General features: G+C 46.2%; 1 protein-coding gene across 18 annotated transcripts in view; it reads left to right on the top strand.

Moving 5' to 3' along the window:
* The window catches only part of CACNA1D (calcium voltage-gated channel subunit alpha1 D), a 296,054-nt gene that overhangs the window by 163,418 nt on the left and 104,765 nt on the right, over nucleotides 1–27,871 (top strand). The window lies entirely within an intron of this gene.

The raw sequence follows: 27,871 nt of genomic DNA, 5'->3' as shown, positions 1-27,871 counted from the left end.
AGTCACCGTATTTGAAATGTCAGTGGGCTGCCGCTACTCCTTGGATGACCTCGTCCCCCCACCCAGAGAGAGGACTCTCCGTGGAGAGTGGAGGCTGACTCAGGAAGGGGTTCCTGGTGTTTCTGGGCTCTGCCTGGCCTGTGCCCAGGGATGCCGTCCCAAGCCCCTGGGGTAGCTCTGTATCCTCACCTCCCACAGACACCCAGAAAGAAGGGCACCCTGAGGAGGAAGAAGGGGCTGTCTGGGCTCTCCCAGAAGCTGCTACGAAACTTAGCCAGTGTTGGAAAGCAGGGGCCCCATCTCCCCGGAGGAGGCTTTGTCACGCACCCGGCTCACACTTCCTCAGGAAGAACTGGTGGGACCCTTGATTCCAGGTGATCGAATTCTCACCCCTTTATCTTCCTCTTTCCAAGTTTGTGTCTCAGGGTGGGGGCGAGTGGCTGCCTTCACAGACTGCTGAGTCGGCAGGGCGCCCTGTATCGCACTTGACCAAACAGGGTCTTCTCCAGAGCAGAGAGAACAGCAAATTGTCCACCCTCTAAACTGCCCTGCCTGTCATCAGGCGGTAATATATTTGCAGTTCTCCTTGACTGAATATGGTCCATTTCACACCATGGACTGTGCGTCTCAGGAAGCCCCTCCTTAGAGCCCAGGCCCCCAGGGAGGGGTAGGGCCGGGCTGAGAGTGTGACTGCATTCCCCACCTCCACCACCACCACCATCAAGCCCCCACCCACAGAGGACGGACTCTGCAAGGCCCCGCGTCAAAGTCTTGGCACTTGGAAGGTGCTTTCAGGCCCATGAAGCTCTTTGGCCGTAGGGTAGTGTCGGGCTGTTACCGGTGGACTTGATCCCTGGGGAAACAGCCTGGTGCCTCCTTTGCCTCAGGAACGGCCCGCACGAGGTTAACAGCAATGCTGGCGTTCAGTCCTTGGCGCCCCGTGTCTCCTAAGTTCCACCAAACTGACGGAGGCCATGGAAACTGCTAATTTTAACAGTGCCAGTGACATGCCTTATCTCCAAGCTTCCCAGAGCAGGAGCCACCGCCCGGGCATATGATGAAGCAGCTGGAGACTGGGGAAAGGAAAAGGTGGGCGGAGGGGGGCTCCTTATCAGAACGGCCGGCATTAAATGTGGGCCCCCATGGAGGCTGACAACAGGAACACCCTTGTGGGACAACCCGTTTACTGGATCTATTTTAGGGACAGTAATAAGTAATTTTGAAACCTTTTGGTATCAGAACAAAAGTAGATCCGTTCTGAGGGAGACTGCAATGGTGTGGCCGGCGCCAGGCCAGAGAACAGAGGTGCCGGGGTGTCTAAGCCACTGACGGGGCGCTGGGCTCAGGCTCTCCTTGCCAAGTGGGGAGAAGGCTGAGAAGCAGATCAGGAGGCTGCTCCCGCCTTCCTGGACAGCCCCCTGCCCCTCCACCTTGCTCCTCCCCCTTAACTGGGGGAGATCAAAACAAGCACCTCCTCGTTGCGTCTTTTAAAATTTTGCTTTAGTCTTAAGAGTCTTCACAATTTTTGTAGGGAACACGGGAGGGAGGTAGAGGTTAAAAGGACGACAGCTTGTGTCGCGTGGCCCCCCAAGGGGACACCAGACCAGCACACACATGATCCTTAAAGCGTGGAACTAAAAGCCTCCCATTTTAGAAATTTGGAACTGTCGCCTTCTGTTGAAGATTCATTCAATGAGGCTTGTGTGTCTTTAAGTCTGTTAACCCATCGGAAATTCGTGTTTCTGCCCTTGACTGTGTGTGTGTGTGTGTGTGGCCATGCCATCCTATTGTATTGGTGACCTGGTTTTAACCTGCACACTGGGTTTGGTGTTGGTCCGTGTTGAAAGCATTCTAAGACGGATGCTTTGGAAAAATCTTTGGTTGTACAACAGATGGCTTTTCTCAAGGTGAGTATGAAGTTTATAAAGTGTGCACCCTGTGTAACCAAGCATGAACACAGATGAAGACTTTTTTGTCTCTGACGAGAGCGTTCTCTGGGGAGGGGGAGCTGAGAAGGTCTGCAGCTCGGGCTGCAATTCCACGTTGTCATTGAGGAGATGGTCCCCTCATGCCCAGGGATTGGAAAGAATGTCTCGTTTACGTCTGTAAGTCAGGCAGATTTGTCTCTTCCCATGCTGGGGTTTTTTTTGTTTTCTGGTTGGTTTTGTTTGTTTGTTTGTGTGTGTGTGTGTGTGTGGCTTTTTGGTTTTGTTTTGTTTTTAGAAGCTTGATTGTTTTTTTTTTTCCTATTTTAAAAATTGTTCATTTAACGCCTTGTCCCTTCTGAGGTTTTTGCCAGTAAATAGAATAAGAGAATTCACTGGTGTCCCAGTGCTTGGTTTCTTTAGAATCACTGCCAGATTCCCAGCGGGGGAAATGGAGGTCCCGGGCAGTAGGCTCTCTTCTTCACCTGCAGGACCCACCAGATGCCAGGCATACCTGTGGTAAGGCCCCCAAGGTGTGGTTCAGACCCCCAAGAAGAGACTGGTAGAGGTGAAGGTCTGAGTTCTGGTCCTCCCAGTGTCACTCACTAACTCTGGGACTTCATTTTGTAGCCCTGAGCTTTGGTCTCCTGGTCCCTCAAGGAGCGATGGCCCCGCTGCGCAGCCCTCCCCATGGAGGGGCTGGCTTTATCTCAGCTGATGAACGTAAAAGTAAAGCAGTTAAGGATTATACTCCGTGAATGCATCTTCATCCTAAATCCACGGACCTCCTCCCTGTCCCCTCTCTGGGTGAAGTGGGGACGGACACAGGGGGCTCTTTGGAAATCAAAGTGGGCCGTTTTCTGGATTTCCCAGGAAGTGACCACAGGGACCGAGCTTTGTTTACGCATGAGTCCTGTACTCTGTGCCCCCAAGAGGAGGCCGTGGAAGTTCGTTGTCAGCCACAAAGCGTTTTGCAGCTCTAAATTGTTGTGACTCGGGTTCTCTCGGACAGTGATTTTTTGCACAATGTAGAGGAAAGGCCTTCCTGGAGTGTTGTGGTTAATCAGACCAGGTTTAGAGTTGGAGAGCCAAGACGTGATTCTGCTTGAGCCTCAGTTTCTTCATCTGTGCAGTGGAGCTGATCACACCCACCGCGTGGGTTGCGTGAGGATTTGGTGCACGTGAGCGGAGCGTGCTTCCTCTTTGGCACTGTGGTGGCTCGCGTGAGAGAAGAGAAAACGTGATCTGATGCAAGAAAAAATCGAATCAACTCAGTCCTTCTAAACTAATAATAACGGGCCAAGATCGGCCTACATTAGTGGAAAGTCAAAGTTATATAATATTTTTAAATGTTTTGTTGCGTCCACACGTGTATATATAATGACATAAGCCAATGATTACCAAAGGATATTGTTACATAAACCACCTCCTGGGCCTGCTTTAAAGAATAGATTAAAATCATTTGTAACTCGCCTATGAATTTGGAGCTTTGGTTTTGCCAGCATCTTAGGGAAAATATTTGAAACACTTTCTTAAGCAGGCTTTGCATGTTAGAAGAGAAGTGTTTCTTTGTAAAGCAGATTTTGTGACCTAAGACTGAATGTGAACCCAGCCCAAGTCTCTCTCGGTTCGGTTCAAAGCCCTTCATCTCTAAATGGTGTCCTTTGTGTCCCAGTGAGCTCCAATCCACCAGATCACAGCTATCTTAAATCATTGTTCCAATCGTGCGTTACCGAAGGCCCGTTCATCTTAACTTCAGAAGTTTTGAAGGAACATGGAGGAGGTGAGGCATTATTGAAAAGAAAAGGCCATTTTCAAACCAGGTGATGATTCTGAGTTTCACCGTTGGGTTCTTTCTATACCCCCCCCTCTAGTTGCACCAAGTCCCAGGGCCTCATGAAGACTCAGGCAGGCACCAGGCAGGCACCAGGCAGCTGTGGGCACGGAGGGAATGGAGAGGGAGGGTGGTGGTAGCCATGGGACTCTGGATTGCGTGATTTGGGGATTTTCCAGAGCGGGATCTGGTTTGGGTCCTCTTCGTTCGCACCCTGGTCCATTTAAATCCCCACCATACTGAGCCACGGGAGGTCAGAGATGGCCTCTGACTTCTCCTTGAATACTGACTCAGGAGGCAAAACACAGCAGGTGGATGGTTGTTGTATCACTTGTGAATGTTTTCTAAGTGGAGACGTAACCTCTGGGAAGAGGCAGTCTTATAAATTATTCATGACCAGAATTAGGTTTTGCTCTCATTCAACTCTTGACCGGCATCTGCTGATTGAAAACGAACACCAGAATTTCCTCCTATACATAAGTGCTCTGACGTAGCTGCGTCTTAGAAGAGTCGTGGCATTGCTTACAGCATTTGAAAATGCGTGTTGTTAGGCGATGGGATAGTCAGGCTGCCCATGGGATTGGGTGTCCCTATATTACGGAATGAAGTTGTATTGATTCATGACTTAATTCTGTATCCTGACCAGCAGACTAGGAAACCACATCGAGGTCTAGTCTAAAAACGACATAGAGAGTACAGGGTTCTTAGTAGATCTTATCACTCAAAAAAAAAAAAAAAATCTGTATGTAATCCATGATGATCATGCTACCAGAATTCCAGACAAAGATGCGTTTAATGATCAGTGGCAGCAAAATGTATTTTCTCCCATTTACCTGGGTTTGTCTTTGGTCTGAGTAGGCTAAGGTGTGAAAGATCTGTCCACACAGTTGGAGGTCTCTCTTGCATTTAGAAGTCATGCCATGAGAGAGGTCGAAGGTCAAGGGACAGCGCCATGGGCCTTCTAATGCCTTCACCTGGTTTGGCTTGGGTAGAACAAGGAATTGAGCCCCGCCGCAGTTACACGTGGAAGAGTGCTATCTTTCCTCTTTCTCAGGAAGAACCAGGCTAAACGGTTATCTGTACTTTCAAACCCTGAACTTTCCTGTTGCAGAGTTAAAAGGCTATTGGGGAGTAGCTGGCAGCTGGATCCTGGTGCTGTTGGTACCTCGATACCTGAGGGCCCCAGGGTGCTAGCCATACCTGACATTAACAAGTGAATGGTAACTTCCCTGACGCTGGCTCACAGCTACTGTTTCCATAGAAATGGCTGTGGGGATCTGTGGAAGCAGAGGTAAGTGAAAGTTTTCGCTGATCCTTGTTTCCATCAAGCTGATGTCTGTTTCCGTGGCAACAGCAGTGGCCAGCGGCCAGCCAGGCACTAGCAGCACATTCAGGAGAGCCTTCTCACTTGTCAGCTGTGGCTGTCATCTGTTCCTGACCGGGTTCCTTTTTAATAATGCAGAGCAAAGACCTCGGAGGACCGGGAGGCACTTCTGGCCACGTGTGCCCTCCTGGGCGTCCGTCCTGCTGATGGAGAGCTCTGTACTAAGCAGCGGCTCCACCGGCAGGCAGCCTTCCCTCCACCGCCCTCTGGCGTATTGATGGGCAGTTAGGAGAGGGGGAGAGGTAGTGCCGGTGTTGGCGTTGTGTACGGTGGGTTGTTGAGTGTTGATCCCAAGTCCTAGGGGAAGAGGATTCACTACAGTACTTCTATCCACAGACCTAGCTCTTCATAAAGCTGCTGGTAATTTAATGGTCAAAATTAAAGCCATAATTTTCCCTGTTCCCTATGCGATCGGTGGCCTTAACTGTTGCTGTCACTTTTACAACGGAAGGAATGTTTATGAATTCAATAATTTGCCTTCTTGTGAGAAACATACTGATGCTTGCTCCTAAGATGCTACTGTCAACCTTATGTCAGTCTTTTTTTTTTTTTTTTTTTAACCCCTTCTGTGAGATGTTCTTTTGCAGGCTGGTAGCCTTGCTGCCAGAGATCATCAAATATTGGTCTAGCCTGGCAGCTCTACCTACAAAGACCAGGATGTCTGTAGTACAGGGAGCTTATCTTTACTCAAGTCTGGCAGTTGCTCCTTTCTTGGAGTTTCATGTTAATATTTCACTGATGCATGCACCCCAGCCCCAAGTAGCCTCCTCCCGTACGAGAGGTCTCTCCCAGGCCCCCGAGGTGGAGGGGAGCGGCGCATGTTGCTCTGATATCATAGGATGGAGAGCACGTGCATAGAGGCACGGAGTGAGGTGTTGAGCAGTGTCTGGTTCTAAACCCTGACAGATACCATCAAAACGTCTTCCCTCTGAAGCAGAACAAAACTCTGATATTCAGAGCTGTATCTGTAAGGATCAAATGAAGACACAGAGCCACCACATTATGAGAATTTAGACTGGCTCTCTAGAAGCCCCGAAAAATTGTGGATTTCTTGTCTCTAGAGGGCTTTCTGACTGTCTGTCTTCCTTCACAGTTTGGACAAAGGCAATATGCCTAGAGGCGGTATTGGGGTCTGACCGTGTATCTGCTGGTTGGCTTCAATATAATGGAATAATAAGAAGCAGGAAATCTTGCTAGGTACTTCCTACCCCCCCCCCCCTTAATTAGATTTCTTAAGAAAAAAAAGTGACGTCATCATTTCATGAATATTTTTTAAGTGCTTACACGATAATGTATTTGCGAAACACTTTACTAGACACTGGGTTTCTAATAATGAGACAAAGTAGAGTTTTTGTCTATATGAAGCTTTTTTCTAATGGGGAAGACAGAGATTATAATGATAACTTCTATAAATTCTTTGAAAGGAAGGTATGGAGTGCTGTGAGAGTGTTTAAACGGCACAGCTGATTTCCAGGGGCTGAGGAGAAGCCTCCTGGAGGAAGAGAAGAATGAACGAACAGCCATCATATCCAGGCAAGATGGGGGAGGTATTCCAGTCAAAGGGAAACTCCTCAAAGGCCTTGCCATGGGAGGGAGCAGATGTTGGAATAACTGAGCAAAGCCAGGGGGACAAGCAACCAGGGAACAGGGAAAGGAGGGTAGAGAGAAGAGACTGATCAGCAAAACCCAGATCAAGAAAGGTCATCCTAGATCACATCACAGTCATTAGCTAAAGGGTCAACCTACTGATGAGTTTGAAGCAGGACGTTTGTAATTTATGTTTGTGTTTTAGAAGAATGATTCTATGTTACGATGTCTTCAGCTTACCTTAAGGTAACAACAACAAAATTAAATGACTTTGTGAATGGATAGAAGGTGGATAAAGAGGTGATAAAGAGAATCTAGAAAATGTTAATTGCCGAATTTAGATGGTAGGCGTATGGGTATTGACTGCATAATTCTTTGTATTTCTGTGAATGTTTGACTATTTTCTTAACAAAATGGAAAAGCTCACGTATAAAGATCACTCTGGCTGCTGCAGTATGCATGGACTGGGTTGTTAGAAGACTGGATATGGGGAGGCCCATTCAGACTGTTTTATAATTCACTTCTAGCCACAACACAGTAACTGTTTCAGAGTGGACCTTTTACCATAAACAGCTATAAAACTGGCCAAAGCATCTGAAGCAGGTGTTTTCCACCCCTGAGGACAATGGAAATAGGCAGTATGGGATTGGGATCCCTAAGAGAAGGGAAACGCATCAAGTAAGCCCCCATAATTGCCCTGGTCTTCTGCCCGAGGACACTCTTAGGATTAAGGCACAGGGAGGAAGAGCTCAGCAGAGGACAGCAGACTATTTGCTGAAGAGGCAAAGAACAGACAGTGGGCTGCTGAGACAGCTGGAATTTTCAGGGCAGGGTACTGAAGAGGGGTGTGCAGAGGAGGGGCTCTGGAAATCTAGGGATTCTCTTAAATCTTTGACTGTAAGCTGCTGTGTGCCACATGAGACTATCAAAGCAAGGTGGAGAACAGCCGCTAGAAAGCTGTGAGCTGCTGGAAACCTCACCGTGCTGGGAAACAGGGGGTTCTGATCAGCTGGAGTGGACTGACCTTGAGGCATACATTGGATGTTCAGTTGGGGCTCCTTTCGCTCTGTAAGAAGAGCTACTGTTAGGCCTGCCCTAACAAAGCTTAAAAACAAGTTTCAAAAGGCTCCTGTTAAGCAGCCGATTAATTCGATACCTGCCAGAACAAAAGTCAACACCCGTTACAGAAGACACCTGACTCCAGATGTTCTCTCCAGTGTTTCTCCACATCATTAAGAGTCACAGGACAGGAAAAGAAGCAAGAAAACATGATTCATAGTCACAGGGAAGAAGTCAGTAGAAACAAATGGAGAGATGACAAAAGTGTTGCAATTAGAAACCAAAGACTTTGAAATTGCTACTATAAACCTACTTAAAGAATTGAAGGAAAGGATGGCTATATTAAAGGAACAGATGGCAAAGCTCAGTGAAGAAATAGAGGTAATACTATATCTGGAGTCAACAGTTAGAACACTGGGAGAAAAAGATAAAATGTCAGTGAAGAAGACTTAATGATGTCCAGGACAATATTAATCGGATAACTGTGAAACTGAAGTTCCAGAAGTAGAAGAGAGATCAAAGAAGAAACAATTTCTAAAGAAATAATTTTGCCTCAAATGTTGCAATTTTTTTTGAAAAACTGTGAATTCAAAGTCCAGGATGCTTAACAAACCCCAGGCAGTATAAGCACAAGGAGAAGCACATCTAGACCCATCAAAGGCAAATTGCCAAGAATAAAAACTAGAATATTTTAGAAGAAACCAGAGAGGAAAAGGCAATTTTGTCCTGGGAGAAACTAAGATTATACAGTGACTTATTCTCAGATACGATGTCAGCTGTAGAACTATGGAATGGCATCTTTCGAGGGCTTGAAAGAAAAAAAAAAAAACAATTCTGGATTCAGTTACATGTTCCTCAGAAAGTTCAGATGAATTAAAGAAATTTGCAGGGAAGGATTAGTCACCAGCAAATCTGCACTATAGGAAGTGTTAAAGGAAATTCTTCAGGCTAAAGAAAATAATACCAGATTTTTAAAATATACATTAAAAAATAAGGAATGCCAAAAATGGTAAAAACCAGTAGGGAATTTTCCTCATTTCTGAACTACTTTAAAAGATGATGAAAATGAAAGTAATAACCACATTGTAGGGACCACAGTATGTTTAAAAAAAATAAAACCATATGACAACAATAGCACAAAGATAGAATTAAATGGAATTTTACTATTGTAATGTTCTTACATTATATATGAAATAATATGAATTCATGGTAGTAAATTCAGGATTTACTGAATTTACTGTAGTAAATTCAGGATGACTATGTAAATCTTTAGAGCAGTGGTTTAAAAAATAAAGTTACCTTAAAAGCCAAAAGAAGAGGTAAAATGGAATGCTAGATAGTAATTATACTCAGTTATCCAAAATAAGGCAGGAAAGGAACAAAGAACATGTGGGATGAACCAAAAACCAATAGCAAGATGGTAGACATAAATCCAACTGCATCAGTAAATGCATTAAATGCAAGTGGACACAATTTAATTAAAAGACATGTCAGCTGCATATAAAAATACAAGAGGCTATAAATTTAAAGATTAAAAGCAAAACAATGGGATAACTATATTAATACCACACAAAAGGAATTTGAATGCAAGCAAGCATCTCATAAAGGGATCAGTTCATCCAGAAGATGTGAGGATTCTCAATGTCTTTAAAATACATGAAGAGGGGCACCTGGGTGGCTCAGTCATTAAGTGTCTGCCTTCAGCTCAGGTCATGATCCCAGGGTCCCGGGATCGAGCCCCACATTGGGCTTTCTGCTCAGCGGGAAGCCTGCTTCTCCCTCTCTCACTTCCCCTGCTTGTGTTTCCTCTCTCACTGTGTGTCTTTCTCTGATAAATAAAATTTTAAAAAAAATACAATACATGAAGAAATAAGCTTTAATGTGCATGAAGGGAGCCCTGTAAAGTAAAAAGTACGTGGAGAAACTGAGAAATACACAAACATAGATGAAAGTTCTTATTATCCCCTTTCAATAATTAATAGAGCGAGGAGAAGAAAAACACTAAGTATAGGTAATACCCAAGCACTATCAGCCAAACTGAGCTAATTGATAATTATAGAACACTATATCCGGTAACTGCAAGAATACACATTCTGTTCACAAGTACATGGAACATTAACTGAGGTAGATCATATATGGGCATCAGAAGTCTCACTCAACATAACAAGATTGAAATCTCAGAAGTAATGTTTTTTCTAACAGCAATAAATGTGAAGTAGAAGTCGATCACAATAAAATGTCTAGACAGTTCTCCAAATATTTGAGAATTCGATGACATATCTCTAACGTACAATTCAAGGAGAAATATTACGGTAAATGTGATAAAATATTTGATCCTGGAAAATGAAAATGTAGCATCTCAGATTTCGCGTTATTCTTCTAAAGGAGTGCTGAGAGGGAGAGAGGAAAGCTTTAAATGCAATAGTCTACATTCTCGTTTAAGCATCTAGAAAAAGAAGGGCAAAAATTTGTCCGAGGTAAGTGGAAAATAAGAAAGGAAGCCAATGAAAGAGGAAACCCAAATAACAGGTAAAGTTAGCAAAGACAAAAGTGGGCTCTTGGAAAAGCTTATTCATACCAGATCTGTAGCAAGACTCACCAAAATAGAAAAAAGCAAATTTTAAATTATTAGTAATGAAATAGGGACATCGCCACAGACATTAAAGCAATAGCAAGAGAATAGGGTAAAACATTTTATGAGAATAAGATTTTATGAGAATAAGATCCTAAGATTTCTTAGGAGAAATCGGCAAATTTCTTGAAAAAATACAGCTTACTGGAATGGACTCTACTCAATAAAAAATGAATGAGCCCCTTTATTTGCTTTTTAAGTAGAATTCAAAATCACAAACCGTCTTTCAAAGAGAACTAGAGGCCTTGATGGTGTCAAAGGTGAATTATGTCAAACGATTGAGAATGTCATTCTTGAAAAAAAAAAAAAAACCTTTGGCAGATAATTGAGAGTGGACATTTTCCATGTCCTTTTATGAGGCCAGAATAACCTGAATATGAAACCAAACAGCCGTTATAACATCTTTCATTAATATGATGTAACAATTCTCAAATATTAGCAAATCTAATCAAGCAAGATGAAAGGAACAATACTTCAAGAACAAATGGGATTTATACCAAAAATACAAGGTTGATTCACCACTGGAAACTCAAACAATGTAATTTGCCATATTAACCAAATGAAGGAGAAAAGCCATATGATATTCTCAGTAAATACAGAAAATGCTACTGACCGTGTTCTGTAACCATGATAAAAACTCAGCAAACTAGGAATACATGGGAACTTCCTCAGCCTGAAAAATCTTGTCTACAAAAAAACAAAAACCTCACAAGATTGTACCTAATACCATCCCTAATGGTGAAAGACTGAAATGCTTTTTTTCCCTACACTTAGAAACAAGGTAATCCTACCTCTCTCACCCCTTTTTTCAACATTATACTATAAGCACTATCTAGTGCATTGAAACAAGAAAAAGAAAAAGCAGAATGATTAGAAAGCAAAACCCATTTCTATTTACAAAGTGACCAAAAACCTGTTAGAAATGGGAAATGAACATAGCAAGATCACAGAATATAGGATCAATTTACAAAAATTAATTTTATTCCTGTATACAAGCTGCATGTGTGTGGCAAATGAACTTTGAGGAAGCATTAAAACATTGACAAATTAGAATACTTGGGCATAAGATGAGGAAAAATATGGAAGATCTCTACGCTGAAGAGTATAAAACACAGATTAGTCAAATCAAAGATGCTCTAAAATAAATGAAGATGTCCCACGATCATGGGTTGGAAGACACAATATTATGAACATGTCCGTTTCCCTCAAAATTTCTACACATCCAGTGCTATCCCATTTATAAATCTTAATAGCTTTTTTTAAAAGACATTGACAAGCTGATTCTAAAATTCACATATAATTACTGATTGTCACATAACCAAATAATAACCAAAATAATCTTGACGATGGACAAAGTTAAAGGGCTTACACTACCTGGTTTCAAGACTTACTCTAATGCAAAGTAGATTTAGTGTCATCCTGGCAAAAAGATAGATATATAGAATACTTGAGTGGAATAGAAAATCCAGAAATATAGCTATGGTCATTTTTTTTTAACAAGGTGCTAAGTAATCTGATGGAGAAAAAAATCTTCTTAGTAAAATACAATGAATTAATGGACCTTGACCGTTAGCTCACACTGGACACAAATGCTGACTTGAAATGGACCATTAAAAAGCAAAAAATGACCTTTCTAGATGATTTTGCCCTTCAGAAATAGGAATTTGAGAGGGAAACCACATCCTAGGGGAAATCTTTTCTCTGTCTATAGATAGTTATCTGACAGAATTGTAGCTCTAATATACAAAGAACTCTTAACAACTAAGAAGATAACCCAATTAAAAATTAGCAAGAGACTTGGACAGATACTATATAAAGGAATATATAAGAACAGCCAATGTGCATGTAAGGATGATCAAAATCCTTAGTCACCAGGAAAATGCAAGTTAAAACTGCAATAAGAGACCCATAACAAGAGTAGAACAGCTAAAATTAAGATGAACAATACCAAGTGTTGACAAGAATACAGAGCGATTTATGCACTCATACATTGCTCATAGAAGCATAAAATGGCTCAACCATTTTGGCAAAATATGTCAGTTTCTTATAAAGTTAAACAAAAACCATACTGGCCCAGCAGTCCCATCCCTGTGGGTAATGTCCCAAAAGAAATGAAAACCTATGTCCACCATGCCTTGTCTATGAACATTCAAAGAGCTTTGTTCTAGAGGCTCCAACCTGGAAAAGCCCCAATGTTTGTCAACAGGAAAGTAAATAGATTGTAATGGAATCAGAAATTGGCATACTATCCAGCAGGACAAAGAAATGGAAACACTAATGCCTTGTTATTGATGAAGCTCAAAAGTGTTGTGCTGAAGGAAGAGAGCCCAGTACAAAAGAGAGTAGTATATGCTGTGAGTCTGAAGTTCTAGAATAAATAAAATTAATCCATAATACAGAACTTAGATCGCTGACTTTTTCAGGTAGGAAAGGGGCAATTGGCTGGGAAAGGAAATAAGATACTTGGGCTGTGGCGTATGTGTTCTATATATCTTGACGGGGCTGTTGTCAGTGAGGAGTGTCAATGTTCGCTAAACCACAAACTTGAAACACATGCATTTTTATTCATAAGTGGAATTTTTTATAAAAGTGATCGTAAAATACCATCAATGTGGAATTAAGAGAGACTTTGCTTCTGATGAGGATGTAGTAGCAGATGCCAGATTTACCCTCCTACCCGAAGCAACAAAACTGAAACCAGACTATGTATGTGAACACCAGACACCAGGTGATGAAGGACAGGGACCAATCCCTGAGAAACAGGAAGTAAGCTGCACAAGGACCGTGACTGCCCCCGCTCCCTGGCTTGAGAGAGTTCTGGGGGCACCATATCACAGGAGGGAAGGACCCTGGTGGAGCCCTAACCTCCCAAAGTTGAGAAGCTAAGTATCTGCAGAAACCAAGGTGGCCAGAGTATGCGGGAGAGCGTGTAAGAGAGGAGAGAATGGCCTAGAAGGAGCTCTGCAGAGACCAGCAGAGGGTCCCCCACAAGGTGTGGCAGAGTTTACTATTCATCTCTTGTCGGTAGGAAACTACCCGAGGCTGAAGAAAGAGCACTGGAATGGATCACGGAGGGTGAGGGTCCGTGCTCACGCAGGCCAAGGCACATGGCCTACTCCCACCAGCCACCCCGGAGAAGCTCCTCATTCCTAGGACGTTGGGTAAAGTGCTCAAAGGACTCGCCCAGTTACTGAGGAATAACTAGGCCTCCATGAGGAAGTGTTCCAGACTGATCCAACAAAACTGAAGCAAGACATACAGGACCAGTGGGATCCAAAAAACTGGATCCCAGAACAAAGCACTAGAATATTTTTAGGAATACAGAATATTGAATACCCACCAAGAGGGAGCTTACCATGTCTGGCATTCAATTAAAGGTGACCAGGCAGAAAAACATGACCCCTAATAAGAATTGATCAATCAATTGAAACCAACCCAGAACTCACACAGATGCTAGAATTAGCAAAAAGAACATAAAAACATCATTATAACTGTAGTCCATATGTTCACAATGTTAAACAGAGGCATGCAAGGTACCAAAAAATATAGCTTAAAAAATCAAGATCCCAAGAATCTAATGAAAGACGTACATGACCTCTTCTACACATAATTCTGCTGAAAGAAATTAAAGAAGACCTCAAGAAATAGAAGGTAGATGATCATGGATTGAAAAGCTCAATTTATTAAGATGCCAAAGGACAGTATTAAGAGAAGGTGCTTTCTTTTGTAAAGACAGGAAAGGAAGAGAGGGTGGGGCGATGTAAATTTGGTTTGTTGGTGGGAAGCTGAGAATATTCTTGCCTAATTCTTAGTTTTTCTGAAGCAGAAGGCAAGCTCAACTGCTGAGGGGAAGGGGGTAGCTAACTAGCGGGCGGCGGCGTACGTCTGAAGAGCATGGAGAAGGCTCGAGTGAGTCACTGAGAAGGCTCAGATGAGCTGGGAGGAAGTGATGTGTTGTGCTGAGATCTTACTTGAAGCTGGCGATGAGGGACTTGCACTGATGGCAGCCTGTCCCAACCATCCCTTCCCCAGGGATGGAAGAGTGTTTAGGTTGCCGGCAAGAACTCAAGATCCCAAGAAATCTAAGTTCAATTAGGAGGAAAGGAGAGACTTAACAGACTGGGAGACAATGGTCCAATGGATTGGGCATTCCAGAGAGGTAAAAAAAAAAATTGTCTAGAGTGGCAGTGAGGAAGTTGGCTGTTAGGAGGTTATGGTCAGAACGCAGAAGGCTGGGGTTTCTGATAAAGTTAGGGATGGTGAACATTTGGGATTGGCAGGGATGGAGTGGCTGAAGCAGCATGGGACGGATGGCTATTGGAGATAAGTAGGTCAAGGATTGCAATGCTGGGTGTTGGCAAGAGTCCCCCAGGAGGATGGGAGGAGTGGAGAGGGAGGCTGGGAGCCAGGAGTCTTCGTTGAGGAGGTTGACCCTGAGAAGGCCACGTCTTCCACTGATAAACTATCCCTGCAGGAACAGGGTTCTTTTGTGCGATAGACTTGTACAGCCAAGCGAAGGAGTGGGTTAATGAAGATGTTAAGAGGAACAGAAAAGCAAGCAACCCCACCTTGAGGAGGGATCCGGAAAGACCGCAAGGGAAGCAGAGCAGGAAGCCCCAGGGTGACCCAGATTTCCGTCCAAGCAGGGAGGACGGGGGTCCCTTTGAAGAGGTTGAGGGTACAGGAGCAGGACTTCCAGAGGGCACAGGGAAGGGCTGAAGAGTGAGGGAAAGCCGAGTCAGTGACAAGGTCGTGCGGAGGAATGTGGGGACGGGCCGCCCGGTGAGAGGGATTGGGCATTGTACGTGTGCCTTGCTTTGTGCAGGCTTTCGCTGGTCATCAGCAAAGGGCGTGGAGGCTTGGTGGTGAGGTCTCCCGACGGAGGAGGGTCCTTGGCTGGCAGCCACCCTGGCCCACTTGGTCTGGCTCACCCGGCCTGAGGTGTGTGCTAGAAGCTCCTGTCTCTCCAGAGATGCTCTCCCGAGACCCCCGGGGTGGTGGTTATCGCAGCCGGTGTGACTAGCCCAGCCGCAGGTGGAGGGTTGAGGGTTTTGGGCGGTGGCTCCCCCCGCCAAGCGGATTACCAGCTACTGCGGTGACTGGTTCCGGCATGTCACCATGGTGGGGACAGCACAGGTTAGCAGGGTCCTGGTTGTCATGCTGGTGGCCTCTTCCTGCTGACGTGACCTTCCCCGGTGGGCTTCACCTGTCCTGAAGGGGGTGGCCTCATCTGCCCTGTCACTTGTCTTGTAGAGCTGTCCTCAGAACCAAGGAGAGAAACAGACAGGAAGGGACCTGGGAACCGAACAGACCCTTCCCAACGCAGATGTTTTCAGTGTTGGCCGGACTGTCCTCTCCTCGAGACAGACTGTCTCTAGGCCTTTGAAAGCCTCCTTCTTTACACTCTGGATGCTCCCTCGCCGGCCCTTCTCTCCAGGACGTCCCAGCTTCCCGGGACTAGAGCGGCTCTGGAAGCACTAACCTAATTTCTCTAAGTCTGATTATCCCAAGAGTTGGGTTTGGATTCAGGGATAAAATATTAATCTGCTCAGAACTAGATCATGTCCTGTGAATTCGGCGTTAAACCCAATCTTGGTCTAAGCGGAGTTCTCTGCTGCCGCCCTTGGAGCCTCCAAGCATTTGCGGCTTCTTGGCTTCTGAGTCTGGGAGGCTTTTGCTCTATCTGAGGAGTTGAATCTTGGGGGGCAACGGCCTTGCACCCACGCACGTGTGTGCTGTGTCCTGTGCCCGACCTGGGCTTAGATCCTGTGTGGTTGCTGACGAGCCAGCTGAGGGAGGCATAACCATTGAGGGACCGCGGGGCCCGCCCTGGGGGCCACTTGCACGCTCTTCCTGTCTGGCCCTCAGTCACCTGCGTTTGGGCATCTACGCCGCCCCCAGCAGCATGGCCCAGATGTACAGGGGAGGGCTGGCACATCGGAGGGGGTTCTCCCGAGGAAGCCGAACTCCGGCTGGCCGTGGAAGGGAGGGCATTTGCAAGTGTAAAGAAAGATTCCAGCACATGGCGAGGAACACGGGGCCCAGTGCACACAGTGTATTGGGGCCTGGGTGCTCTCTGCCAGCTGGTGTGCAAGGGGTTGGGGGGTCAGAAAGAAGCCGCTGCACTTGGGGAGCCCCATGAAGGAGGCGGGAGTTTTTGCTTCCGTTGACGGGAGCTGTGGAGGTGTGTGAAAGTCAAGTGACGATGTGGGACCAGGACTGGAAAGCAAAGCTGGGGCCCCGCAGGGTGACATGGAGTGAGGGGGGAGCCAGGTGGTTGGGGGGGGGGGATCTGATGGAGAGGGGGTGAGTGGACAGGCAGCGTGGGGTGGTGGAGATCAACATGAAGGAGTCGATGCAGAAGGCACTTGGGGGCCTCAGAGGGGAGGCGAGATCTGTGGACTTGATGGTCAACTCTGGGTACAGATTGTGTGTGAGAGTTTTCCTTTGTTTTTTGTTACTAGAGCGGCTAAGACAGACACCCGGCACCCGGCTACATGCTTTGCACAGTTTACTTCTTTCAGTCTTCTCTAATACCTTACTGAAGCGCTTTTGCCTCAGTTTTATAGCTGAGGGCAGCGAGGCTCAGAGAGGTTTCAGTTTTCTCAAAGTCACACAGCTAGTCAATCAGGATTCCTAGTAAGCTAGAAATCAAATTCCGAGCTGTGTGTCTCCGGGGCCCAAGCTACTTCTCCCATCAGGTGGAAGCTCCTTGTGTGTCAGGCGTGGGGACACCTCCTGTGGGACCCTGTCTCCCCCGGCTGGATTCTGGGCTGATACAGCCTGAGCTGCTGTGTTCTTCCTGTTTTACCTGTTTCTTTATCTCCTCCAGATGACTCCCCCAGAGCAGAGTGGAGTAGTGGAATATGGAGGCTTCAGAGAAATTGGTTTCTTTTTCCTCTTAAAAGTGCTTGTGATGGCGCACCTGGGTGGGCTCTGTCCGTTGAGTGTCCAACTCTTGATTTCGGCTCAGGTCACGATCTCAGGGTCATGAGATCGAGCCCCACACAGGGCTCCCTGCTCAGCAGGGAGTCTGCTTGAGATTCTCTCCCTCTCCCTCTTCCCCTTCCCACTGGCTTGTGCATCTATCTATCTCTCTATATCTATTCTTTAAACAACAACAACAACAAAACGAGTGCTAGGGAACAAGTTCCATTCTAGCTCAAGTGGTCTTTTTGGATCCTTTTAGTAGGGATGGATGTCTGTGAATCCCCAAGTGTCCCTTAAAATATGCTCATTCCCTTGGTATCAATGAAACGTGAAAGTCCACAGAGGGCACTTCTCACCCATCCTGCCCTCCAACGAGGAACCTCTCCTGGGAGGGAGAGGCTCCACCTCCTCTGCGAGCCTCTCACCAACGGGTTCACCGCTGACAAGTCCAGTGGGTGGGATTGGGCTGAAACTCTTAGTGATCCCAACAGTTGCGTTTGGTCCCAGCTTCTCCCCTGGTCCGGTGTTGCTTACCTGCAGTCAGATCCTGCCCCCAGACAGGCACAGGCAGCCGTCACTCCGTTCCGAGCAGTTCTAACCAGGCTCGTAACACAGCAGACAGTGTCCGTGCGTAAGTAGGACATGCGCGGGGTTGCTGGTACCTTCCAACAGGTTTATTTGTTAAGGGTTCTGCCACCATCCAGAGTCAGACTTCAGGTACACATTTTCCTCATTTTTCCTTTAAACACTGGAATCGGAGAAGTCTAGCGTGAGGTTTCTCAAGTCACTTCTTAACTAACACATTGCACGCCTGTCATGGCAGCTAACGATGTAGGCTTGGCTCATTTGATTGAAGGATGTATTTCATTCGGAGAAAGTGATGAGATGAGAGAGCCCATGATTTCAAAGAATGCCTCTTAGCACACGTTTTCTAAAAAAACAGATTGAAGCAAAGAATCTGTAACTTTTAGCGTGCAACCTGCATGGGAAATTTTCTGCCGGAAGCACTAGAATGTCTTTGGTAGCCATGGAAACTTAACTCTGCAGAGAGAGAGAGCGTAGCTCTTCTGTCCTCCGACAAGGAGATGCAGTCAAAGGAAAGGGTAGTTCATTCTAAGATGCCAGATACACTTTCTTCCTTTCCATGGAGGACTTTTTAAGACTTGGCAGGACAATGGCTGTCTTTGTTTCTGTTTTAATGACGATGGTGGGTACAGTTTTAGGTGCTAGAACGTTACATGGCCATTTGTTCTCAGATACGCCCAGTCTAGTGCAGAGCCCACAATCCATGTCTATGAAGTGGTCGTTATTAACCTAAGACCTGAGTCTGTAGGGGCACCTGGTAGCCCAGTCAGTTAAGTGTCTGACTCCTGATTTCAGCTCAAGTCATGATCTCAGAGCTGTGAGCTCAGGTCCCCATACCGGGCTCTGCACTGGGTGTGGAGCCAGCTTAGGATTCTCACTCTCTCTCTGCCCCTCCCTCTCTTTCTCTAATAAAAAAAATTAAAAAATAGAAAATAGAAAAATTGAAAGAAAAAAAAAAAGACCTGAGTCTATAAAAGCATTTATTAAAATTTAACCTATTCCTGGGGTGCCTGAGTGGCTCAGTCAGTTAAGCATCTGCCTTCAGCTCAGGTCATGATCCCAGTGTCCTGAGATCGAGTCCCACATCGGGCTCTCTGATCAGTGGAGAAACTGCTTCTCCCTCTGCTGCCCCCTGTGCTTGTGCTCTCTCTCTGACAAATAAATGAAATCTTTAAAATAAATAAAAAATAAATAAATAAAATGTAGCCTAGTCTTCCCAAGCAATGGCCACCACTTTTGATAAGGAATTGATATACAAAGATAAGACGCACACGGCCCCTTCTTCACAGAGCTTACAGGTTAGTGTTAGAAGAAAATACTAGAGAACAGTTGTTGTGCTGTGAATCAAATTCTACGCCAGCGAGATTCATCCAGGAGACTCTAAGGACGTTAGAGAAATGTGCTCGCGGGCTGACCCAGCAGCGTGGGCAAGAATAGGGACGAGCAGCTGAGGCTAACTTGGGGAACACCAACGTACAGCAGTAACACTTCTGTGCCTTGGAGGGAATGAAGGAACTTGAGGAGGGTTGGAGCAGGTGGTTAGAGAGGACCAGGAGAGACCGAAGACCAGACTGATCCTGCATTAGTGGGCTCCGTCCCTCCTGCTCTGGGGGTGGGGGGAGGGGAAGCGCCACATGTGCCAGGTCCCTGAGGTTAGGTGTGGACATGCCCGCTCAGCTGCAGTTCGCAGCAGATATCCTTGTCATTAAAAGCTGGGGGAGAAAAGTTAGGAAATACCTACTTTGAAAATGATTTGTCTTCTCAAAAGATGGGAACTGTTTTCCATTCAGAGCATTTTCTCAGAGACTTTTATGTCCAAAAAGACCGTCAAAGACATGAAAAAGGGAACGTGGGTATGAGGATATCGCTTAAGACACCCAAACCTGTGTGAACAGAAATTAGGAGGCACTCCCTTTACGGAAAGACTCACCACAGCGGTTACTTCAGGATCAAAGAACGGTCCTAGTGTGGCTGCCTGGAAGTGTGACTGTTGGATACTTTCTCCAGCCTCTTGCTGTGGTCAACCAAAGCCCTCCGTTTTCTCTTGTCCCTCTGCCCAGCCAGTGGCTCACTTGCCGTCTAAGACCAACGCCCCAGATGAGCTCCCCTCCCCTGCATCCCTGTGTCACCTGCAAAGGAGCATGTCACAGTGGGGTGCATGACCTTCTCCTGGGACGCTGGCAGGCTCTTCTCATGCAAAGACAGCCTCCTGGGGGCAAATCCTGGCCTTTTGTGGTTGAGGGAAACTGGAACAAAGCCAATGATTTTGATGAACTTGGAACCTGAGCCAGTGCCACTCATTTAAAATATTTTTCAAATTGTGAAGCATCACAGGTTGTTGATTTTTTCCCCCCCTTCCTCCCTACCCACCCCACCTTCTCTCCCTCCCTTCCTTTTTTTTTTTAACAGAACATCTCATTTCCTTGAACGACACTAAACTTGTGTGCTTCCCCCCAAATTAGATTTAAACATAAAAGTATGTTTTGAGCCCAACTTCTTTTTTTATTCTGTTTCATTTCCTTTATGTCTACATAGTGGAAAGAATTAACACCTAAGAAAGACTGGCCTCCACTAATCAAAACCACTGGCTTACTTCTTCTGCTTCCCCACTCTTTTTATAAATGTTGCATGTGAATGTGTGTGTGTGTGTGTGTGTGTGTGTGTGAGAGAGAGAGAGAGAGAGAGAGAGAGAATGAATATTCCCGAGTCCTCTCTTTCCCTGGAAATCTGAATCCTAGTAGTTCACATGTGGGCTTTGCTCACTGAAGGCTTTTATGCTTGTTGGTGTTTGTTTTCTCTGTGTGTGTGCATGTGTGTGTGTGCATGCCCAAATTTCAAAGCATTCGTCTACATTTTATTTGTGTGGGTCTGGGTAAAACAAATAGCATTACAACCCAAGAAGGAACCCTATCTCTAAATCATCCCGACTTCCAGTGGCCCGTTTACTTTATGGGGCGTTTGAGAAATAACAAATTCCAGAGCCAACTGTGTGACGGCAGTCCCCTATGACCTGCCCTACCATTTGAATGCAGTGGTTTGCTTCAGGCTACGTGCTCTCTCCCCCGTTGTGTTGGCTGAGCTGGGGCTCCCAGAGCGTGGGATGTCAGGACCTGTAAATCCTGGCACTGTCAGGGTTTAGGAAGCTCTCTGCAGTGTGGGGCATGTGCACGGGGGCTCCTGGGGTGGGGGGGAAAGCTAGTTTCTTCCAGGCAGAGTGTGTCTTCCTGGAGCAGAGCTTTCTGGGGCGTGTACTATCCCTGGGCTAAGCGCGGAGTCGGGGCTCTGGAGGAAAACCAGAATGCCAAGGGTAAGCAGAGCCTTCCATCTTGACCCAGCCCTCCTGGTCCTGACCAGTAAGTGTCCTGTCTGCACATCTTCCTAAGCCGGGAAGCAGAGGGATAGGGAGTCCTGTGGAAAGGATGCTTCGTTTGGAGTCCACTTGTCCTGTTTCCTAAGCCTGTGGTGCAGGGTCAGTAACACCAACTTGTTGAACTTCAACTTTGGCTTTTGCAAGATGAGAGGACAGTCCTTGTCCTCCTGCCTGTCCTGCACCAAGGTAGCGAGGACCTGTGAGACAGTGCGCCTAAAGATGCCTGGAGGATCCCAGATAGAAATCCCCATACGTAAGAGGTTGGTTTCTGTTATTTACTAGAAAGGGGCCGTGACCTGGCTGACCCTCCTGCAGGAAACTGACGCAGCATCCCGCTGCACGAGCGCAGATCCTGCTGGCACTGATGTTGGTTGGCAGGTGGGCCCCGCGCCAGGGTAGTCTCGGGTTAGGGCCGCTAAAGGCAGTTGTGCATTCAGGCTCTGCCTGCCTCCGAGCCTTCCGCGTAGGCTCTTCGCTTTTCCTCTCCCCTCTGCAGAGCTTTGCTGGGGCCCGTGTGACTGCCACCCGGGGTGTGGCTGTACCCTTGCTCCGCAGTCAGGACCTCTCCTGGCCATTGCTTCTGACTCCCTTGGCCCTTGGGCTTCTTGATGCCACCAGACATCTTGGCTGGCCGGACTGAGAGAGGCACCGGCGAGGAAGCAGACGGTGAGGAAGGGACCACTTCGCAGCAGTCAGGGGTCCGGCTTTCCCTTGGAGCCACAGAGGAGGCCAGGAGACTTGAGTCACAGTCATGGCTGGACACCGTATGGGGCAGTGTGTTGCAAGAGCTGGCCTGAGTGAGATGGGTGTTGTGTGGGCCTGGGAAAGAGATACGGGCAAGGTTTATACCACAACCCCTGCTCCAGCTTCCCTACCGAGGTGCTAGCCCTCTATCAAAGACCCCCATCTCCATGGTGCCCAGTCTAGAAGCTGCTGTCTCCCATGGCTTCCTGTTTCATCTTCGGAGCACTTGGACTATTAGAAGTTTCTGCCTTCTCTTGCTCTGAAATCAGTCTTACTCTGCTTCTGCTCTCTCCCTGGGGCCCACAGGAGGTCCACTTCCTCTTTTCTATGGCAGCCTTCTGGAGACTTACGGACCTGTGGCATCTCTTCTCTGTCCCCCCTCCTGTCTGGCCTTCCTCTGCCCCCTGCCGGCGGACCTTTCTTTCCCGAGCAAGTGGGTGTGGAATCTCCCCGTGGCAGGAAGCGGGGAGGGCATCGTTTGGGCATCGTTTGGCCGTGGAGGAACGGATCCACACTCAGGGAGAAGATGGCTCCCGGTGGGGCCAGATCCAGGAGACCAGCGTCAGGGGACAGAGGCCAAAGTGACCGCCGTGTGAGGCTGACTGGGAGTCAGTAATGGCGGCCCCCACAGGTGTTCTTTAGCACCTTCCACAGAAGTTGGAAATTTTGTCAGAGCCATGTTACTTCTGACTCACATTCTTGTTGGTGTTGAATCAACCCTGTCACCCGGTGTTTCCTGAATGCCTTCTGGCTTCAGCACCATTTTCTCCCTATTTTGATCTCCTCTTCACGTAGAACTCCCATAGAACAGAGCCGATAAGGATTCTCTTCTGTCAGACTTCTGGTGGTTCCCCATTGCCTACAGGGAAGCAGTCCTGATTCTGAATTTGAAATTTAAGGCTCCTCCTGGGCTGACTCTAAACTGCTTCTTGGACCTCAGCCCTTTGTACTTCTACCTGATTCTTTCTCTGCTTCTTGGTTACCTGCGTCAAGATCCTTGGGAGGGTCTGTTCAGGAGCTCGGTGGGCTTCTCTGACCAATCTCTCTGAGTCTCCGCTTCCTCAGTTTCTATGTAATGAGGGTCATAACGGTCCCTCCGTCACTATTGATCCTCTGCAGTGAGGATGGGGATAGGGCACTGTGCTGGGCTCCCATCAGGGATAGCTCGCTGAGGAGGCCAGCTGGCCTGGGCACACACACACACCTCTGTGTCTTGGTGTTCACCAAGCAGAGTGCCCTGGGGATTCAGAGGAGGGCAGGACTCTTCGTTGATGGGGGGGGGGGGTATAGCCGGGGGGTAGCCAGGAAACCTGGGTCTTGATGGGTGAGCTCGAATTCAGAGGTGGGAGAAGGCTTCTCAGTTGGACAGAGTTCTGTGGACAGAGGCTCTGAGAGTTGAGGAATTGAGAAGAGCACAGCCAGAATACAAGGTGCTTGTGATGAGGCAGGGAGGTAGAGCTGGGGTAACCTGTGGGAAAAGCCTAGGAGGCCTCGAGGGCCAGGCTAAGTGGTTTTGCCCCTGGAGTGTTGAGGGCAGCAGTAAGGAGTCCTGAGGCTTTCTGAGCAGGACAACATCAGGATGAAGCCTAGATCTGCAGTGGGAGCCTGAAGTCGAGGGGGAGGGGAACCCTCATGGACACTCCAGCTACAGCTCCTCCAGCTGCCTCAGCAGGTGAGGTGTGTGCAGACGGGCTGGCGTAGACTCCTGGTGGTTGTGATGTCCAACAGGCAGGAAGATTCCTCACTGAGAAATTCCCCCTTACAAAGGACATAGACTAGGAGGAAAGATTATCTAGCAACCAGGATTCTTGAGCAACATGAGGCCCGTAAATGATAAGGGGAAAGGGCAGGCTGATGGTAGAAGCTGGTCCAGATGGTGTGTCTGGGCTGAGACATGCTCATTTCATCCCTCTAGGAGATCTCAGGAATCATGGGCTTTCTCCCCTGATGCATTCTGGCCTCTTAAGGAATGGGGCTCATTTCATGTGCCTTGTATCTAGACTTTCCCACATGCCTACTGGAAGGGGGTGCATCTTGGGAGAGACAGAGATGTGGAAAGGAAAACATAAGCAATGGACAACATTGTCTGTCTGGGAAGAGCCTACAGTCTAGCTGGGAAGCGGAAATGCATATGTGACATAAATTTGCCGTTTGGTTACCCTGGTTACATTTTCCCAAAGCTTGAAAATTCTTTCTCTTTGGAAGTAATTTCAAAGTACAGAAAAGTTATAAGAATCAGATTAATGTAGTGAATAATCCATGTACCCTTTACCTGAATTCCCTTATTAATATTTTATCTCATTTGCTTTTGCTTGTTTTTGTACTTCTAAAAAATTTGAGTATAGTTGACACACAGTGTTACGTTAGTTTCAGGCATACAACATAGTCATTTGACAAGTTTATACATTATGCCATGCTCACCCCAAGCATTGTCACCATCTGTCACTGTACACTGCTCTCACAGTAGCATTGACTCTCTTCTCTGTGCTGTACCTTGTATCCCCATGACTTACTCATCCCCTAACTGGAAGCCTATATCTCTCACTCCCTATCACTCATGTTGTCTACCACCCACCCCTCTCCTCTAGCAATGATCAGTTCATTTGTTTTTTCATTTATCTGTCTATTACAAGTGTGGACTGATTTTTAAAATTTTAATTTCTGTTTCTCATTATTTTGGGGCCCAAACTATTCTAGATTTAGCCAGTGTGAGATACTTCCCTGGCTCCTGTGGCCTTATGGCATGTTCTTATCATATTTTTGTTTTGCTTTTAATTTTTATTTATTTATTTTTGGTACTTCCTTACTTGTTTCATCCTGTACCTACTTTACTCTGGCCCTCGAATCAGTCGTTTTACCCAAGATTTCTGGTTCCTTTTCAGAGAAATGATATTAGAGACCAAAGTCTGGGTGCCAGGTGTGCTCATAACTACTGGGATGCCTTTGCTTTCCTATCCTTTCAACAGAGCTACGAAATAAATGCATTTATATATACATATACATACACATATTTACAGATACATAGAAATCATGAATTCCCACCAACACCTCCCATTCTAGTCCATCCCCAGAGGATCCTTTCAGTCTTTCTTTCTTTCATGTCTCTAAGACCCTCCGTCTACAGCAAAAACCTTGGCTCCCAACAACATGGACACATTTGCTCATTTGTTGAGTCCTATAATACATCTGGAATGATTTCAGTACTATTTTTGTCCATAGCACTACCAAACGCAAAACTCCCTAAAGGAGTTTAGCATTTATTTGCTGTTCTTCCCTCACTTGGTTCTATCCAATGGTGAGAGCAGGCAGTCAAGAGATCCTAAGCTACCTGAGCTAGTTTTGTCTTTCTCTTCAGGATAGCTATGGTATTCATTTGACATACAATCAGATTCTTTTGTCTCAATTCAATTCCACTTTAGGGGTATTTTCCCTCTATCCCATCCTTGGTGATTTAATTAAGAAATTATAATTTGTGGAACATTAGCATGGTCCCAAAAGTCAAAACTATAAAATTACACTTAACAGGGTCCTTCCTGTTATGTCCCCTCCCTTCCATTGGTCCCCATTTTGCATTTTCTGCTTTATCTTTTGGATACACCCTGAAGTGTAATATGCATGTTTTCTTATTACCCCTTTTTGCATACATAAAGGATAAAATACCAGGTGCCTTTTTGTCAAAGCCCTTCTTATATCTTTTTTTTTCTTTTGATTGAATGTATCATAAATAGAATTCTGATCTGGAACCAGTAGGTTTCTGTCACACACTGAGTTGTTAGATTTCTAGTCATTTGTAAAAAGTCAGATGGTTTCTACCAATAGCTGTTTAAAGTCAACTTTTGTAGTAGTGACTATTATTCAGTCCCTTAGTAACAAGCTTTGAAAATGACAAGTTCTCATGCAAAATGGAGAACTTTTTTTCTTCATCCACTGAGGTCGATGGAAGATTCGGAGGACTTGGGTGGGATTTTTCTGGAGTGGAAGGTTTGTCAAGATGGGACTGGGTTATTTCCAATGGGGCAGAGAGTGGTACAGAATTACTGAGGCACTGGCTGGCTCATGGAGGTCACTCTGAGTCTAGGATCCTATGTGTCCTGTGTTTCTCTCCGTTCTGCTGGGATCGTGTAGCTTAGAGCCCACTCAGAGCTGTTGACAATTTCCCCCCCTTTAGTATTGGAAAAAGCTCCTCCTGTTGCCTTTTTCATGTCCAGATTCAATGTAAATCTTCTATTTTTCAGCTTCACATTTGTCCAACGCTTTATGATTTCCACAGTATTGTCTTACTTCATCTGTGTGAAACGGTAGACCAGGTCGTATGTCTGTTTGCAGCTGCAAAAAACGAAACTCAGAAGAGACCAGGGACAGAGCTGGGACTAGAATCCAGGTCTTCCACCAGAGAGCCCAGTGTGGTCTACAGGTCCATCACAGGGACCCCCTCCCCCCGCCTCTTTCCCCCCAGCCTGTCTCAGAGCCACCAGGAGGAGATTCATACTTGCAAATCTCTGTTCTTCCAATCAGCAAAGTTTGCCAGCCTGCTGAGTATTAGGCCATTCAGAAACTGCTTCAATCAGTTCTGAGTGCTCACATGAATAACTTTGTCACTTGAAGTTGTGTGATAGTGACTGTTATTTAAAACAAATGGGCCATGAGCCAGGTTTTTGTTCTCAGAAATTTTACTCATAGTAGGATTTTACCAGTGCATGTGTTACCATGTCTCAGCAACCAAGAATGGGCAACAGTGGTACTGCTTGTTAGAGTTCTCTCTCTCTTTCTTTTTCTTTCTTTTTAAATTTCTAATGCAAAGAAAGCAAAACAAAAAACAAAAACTTTATAAAATATTTTAAAGCAAAATTCTCTTTTGTAAAGCCCTTGGGTTTTCAGGTAACTCTCTTATTATCTTTGTAATCTTTTTCAAGAACTCAGATGAGCTATGGATCTAGAAATAAGAATACCCTGTTTTTATTATAACCATGTAAATTTCGTACTCCAAGTTCAAAATCAAAACACAGAGATTTGGGCTTAGATACTTCTGGTGAACAATTGAAATGAGGCCCACATAGTTGCTTTTTACGATGTATTTAAGAAAACAGATGGCATGATGCATTTTCATGTTGACACATGAACCTCCAGGGCCTCCACTACATCCTTCAGGGATGTCATTATGGATCAGGTGTGACTTTTTTTAAAACTCAAATTAATTTGGTGAAATTACCCAGAGCCGAGTCACCGTGTCCTTGGGAAGCCCAGCGGGCCTGGCAGCCCCTCATCCTCCTAAGGATGTGGTTTGCCTGAGCAGCAACACACCCTGCCTCTCCTACAGGAGACGGACAGGGATTCTCCCTGGAGGAAAGAGCCCTGGGTGAGGAGTACAGAAAACATCTCTGAGTCTTTATCAGCTTTGGTTCACCCTGCAAACCCCCTGAGGTCATATCTTCTACAGGCCAGGCCCAGGACGCCTTGCAGCCCTGCCTCCCCCACTTCCCAGAGGGGGCAGGTGGGGACGGATCAGCCCTCACACAGACAACGACAGCTTTTGGGGCATCCAAAATGTGGGTGATTGGGGAGCGATGAGTGTCGTCCTTTTTCACTGGGCAGAGGGTGGCGCCTTGGTGAGGGTTTTAGTTTCTTATCTGAAGTATCAGCATCCCTGGGCTTTCAAGTATCTGTTCAGCACTTTGACAGACCAGAGTGGAGAGGGAGAGAGAAGAGAGAGAAGAGGGGTTGGGCTTATGTAAGCAGATCATTTCCCCCTTCGTTCATTGGGTTAGCTGGGTTGGGTTGGGTTGGATGGGGTTGGATTGGGTTGGGTTGCATTGCATTGGGT

Source organism: Mustela nivalis, assembly GCF_964662115.1.
Source record: "Mustela nivalis genome assembly, chromosome: 1".
NCBI classification, from domain to species: domain Eukaryota; kingdom Metazoa; phylum Chordata; class Mammalia; order Carnivora; family Mustelidae; genus Mustela; species Mustela nivalis.
This window is presented reverse-complemented; position numbering and strand designations above follow the sequence as displayed.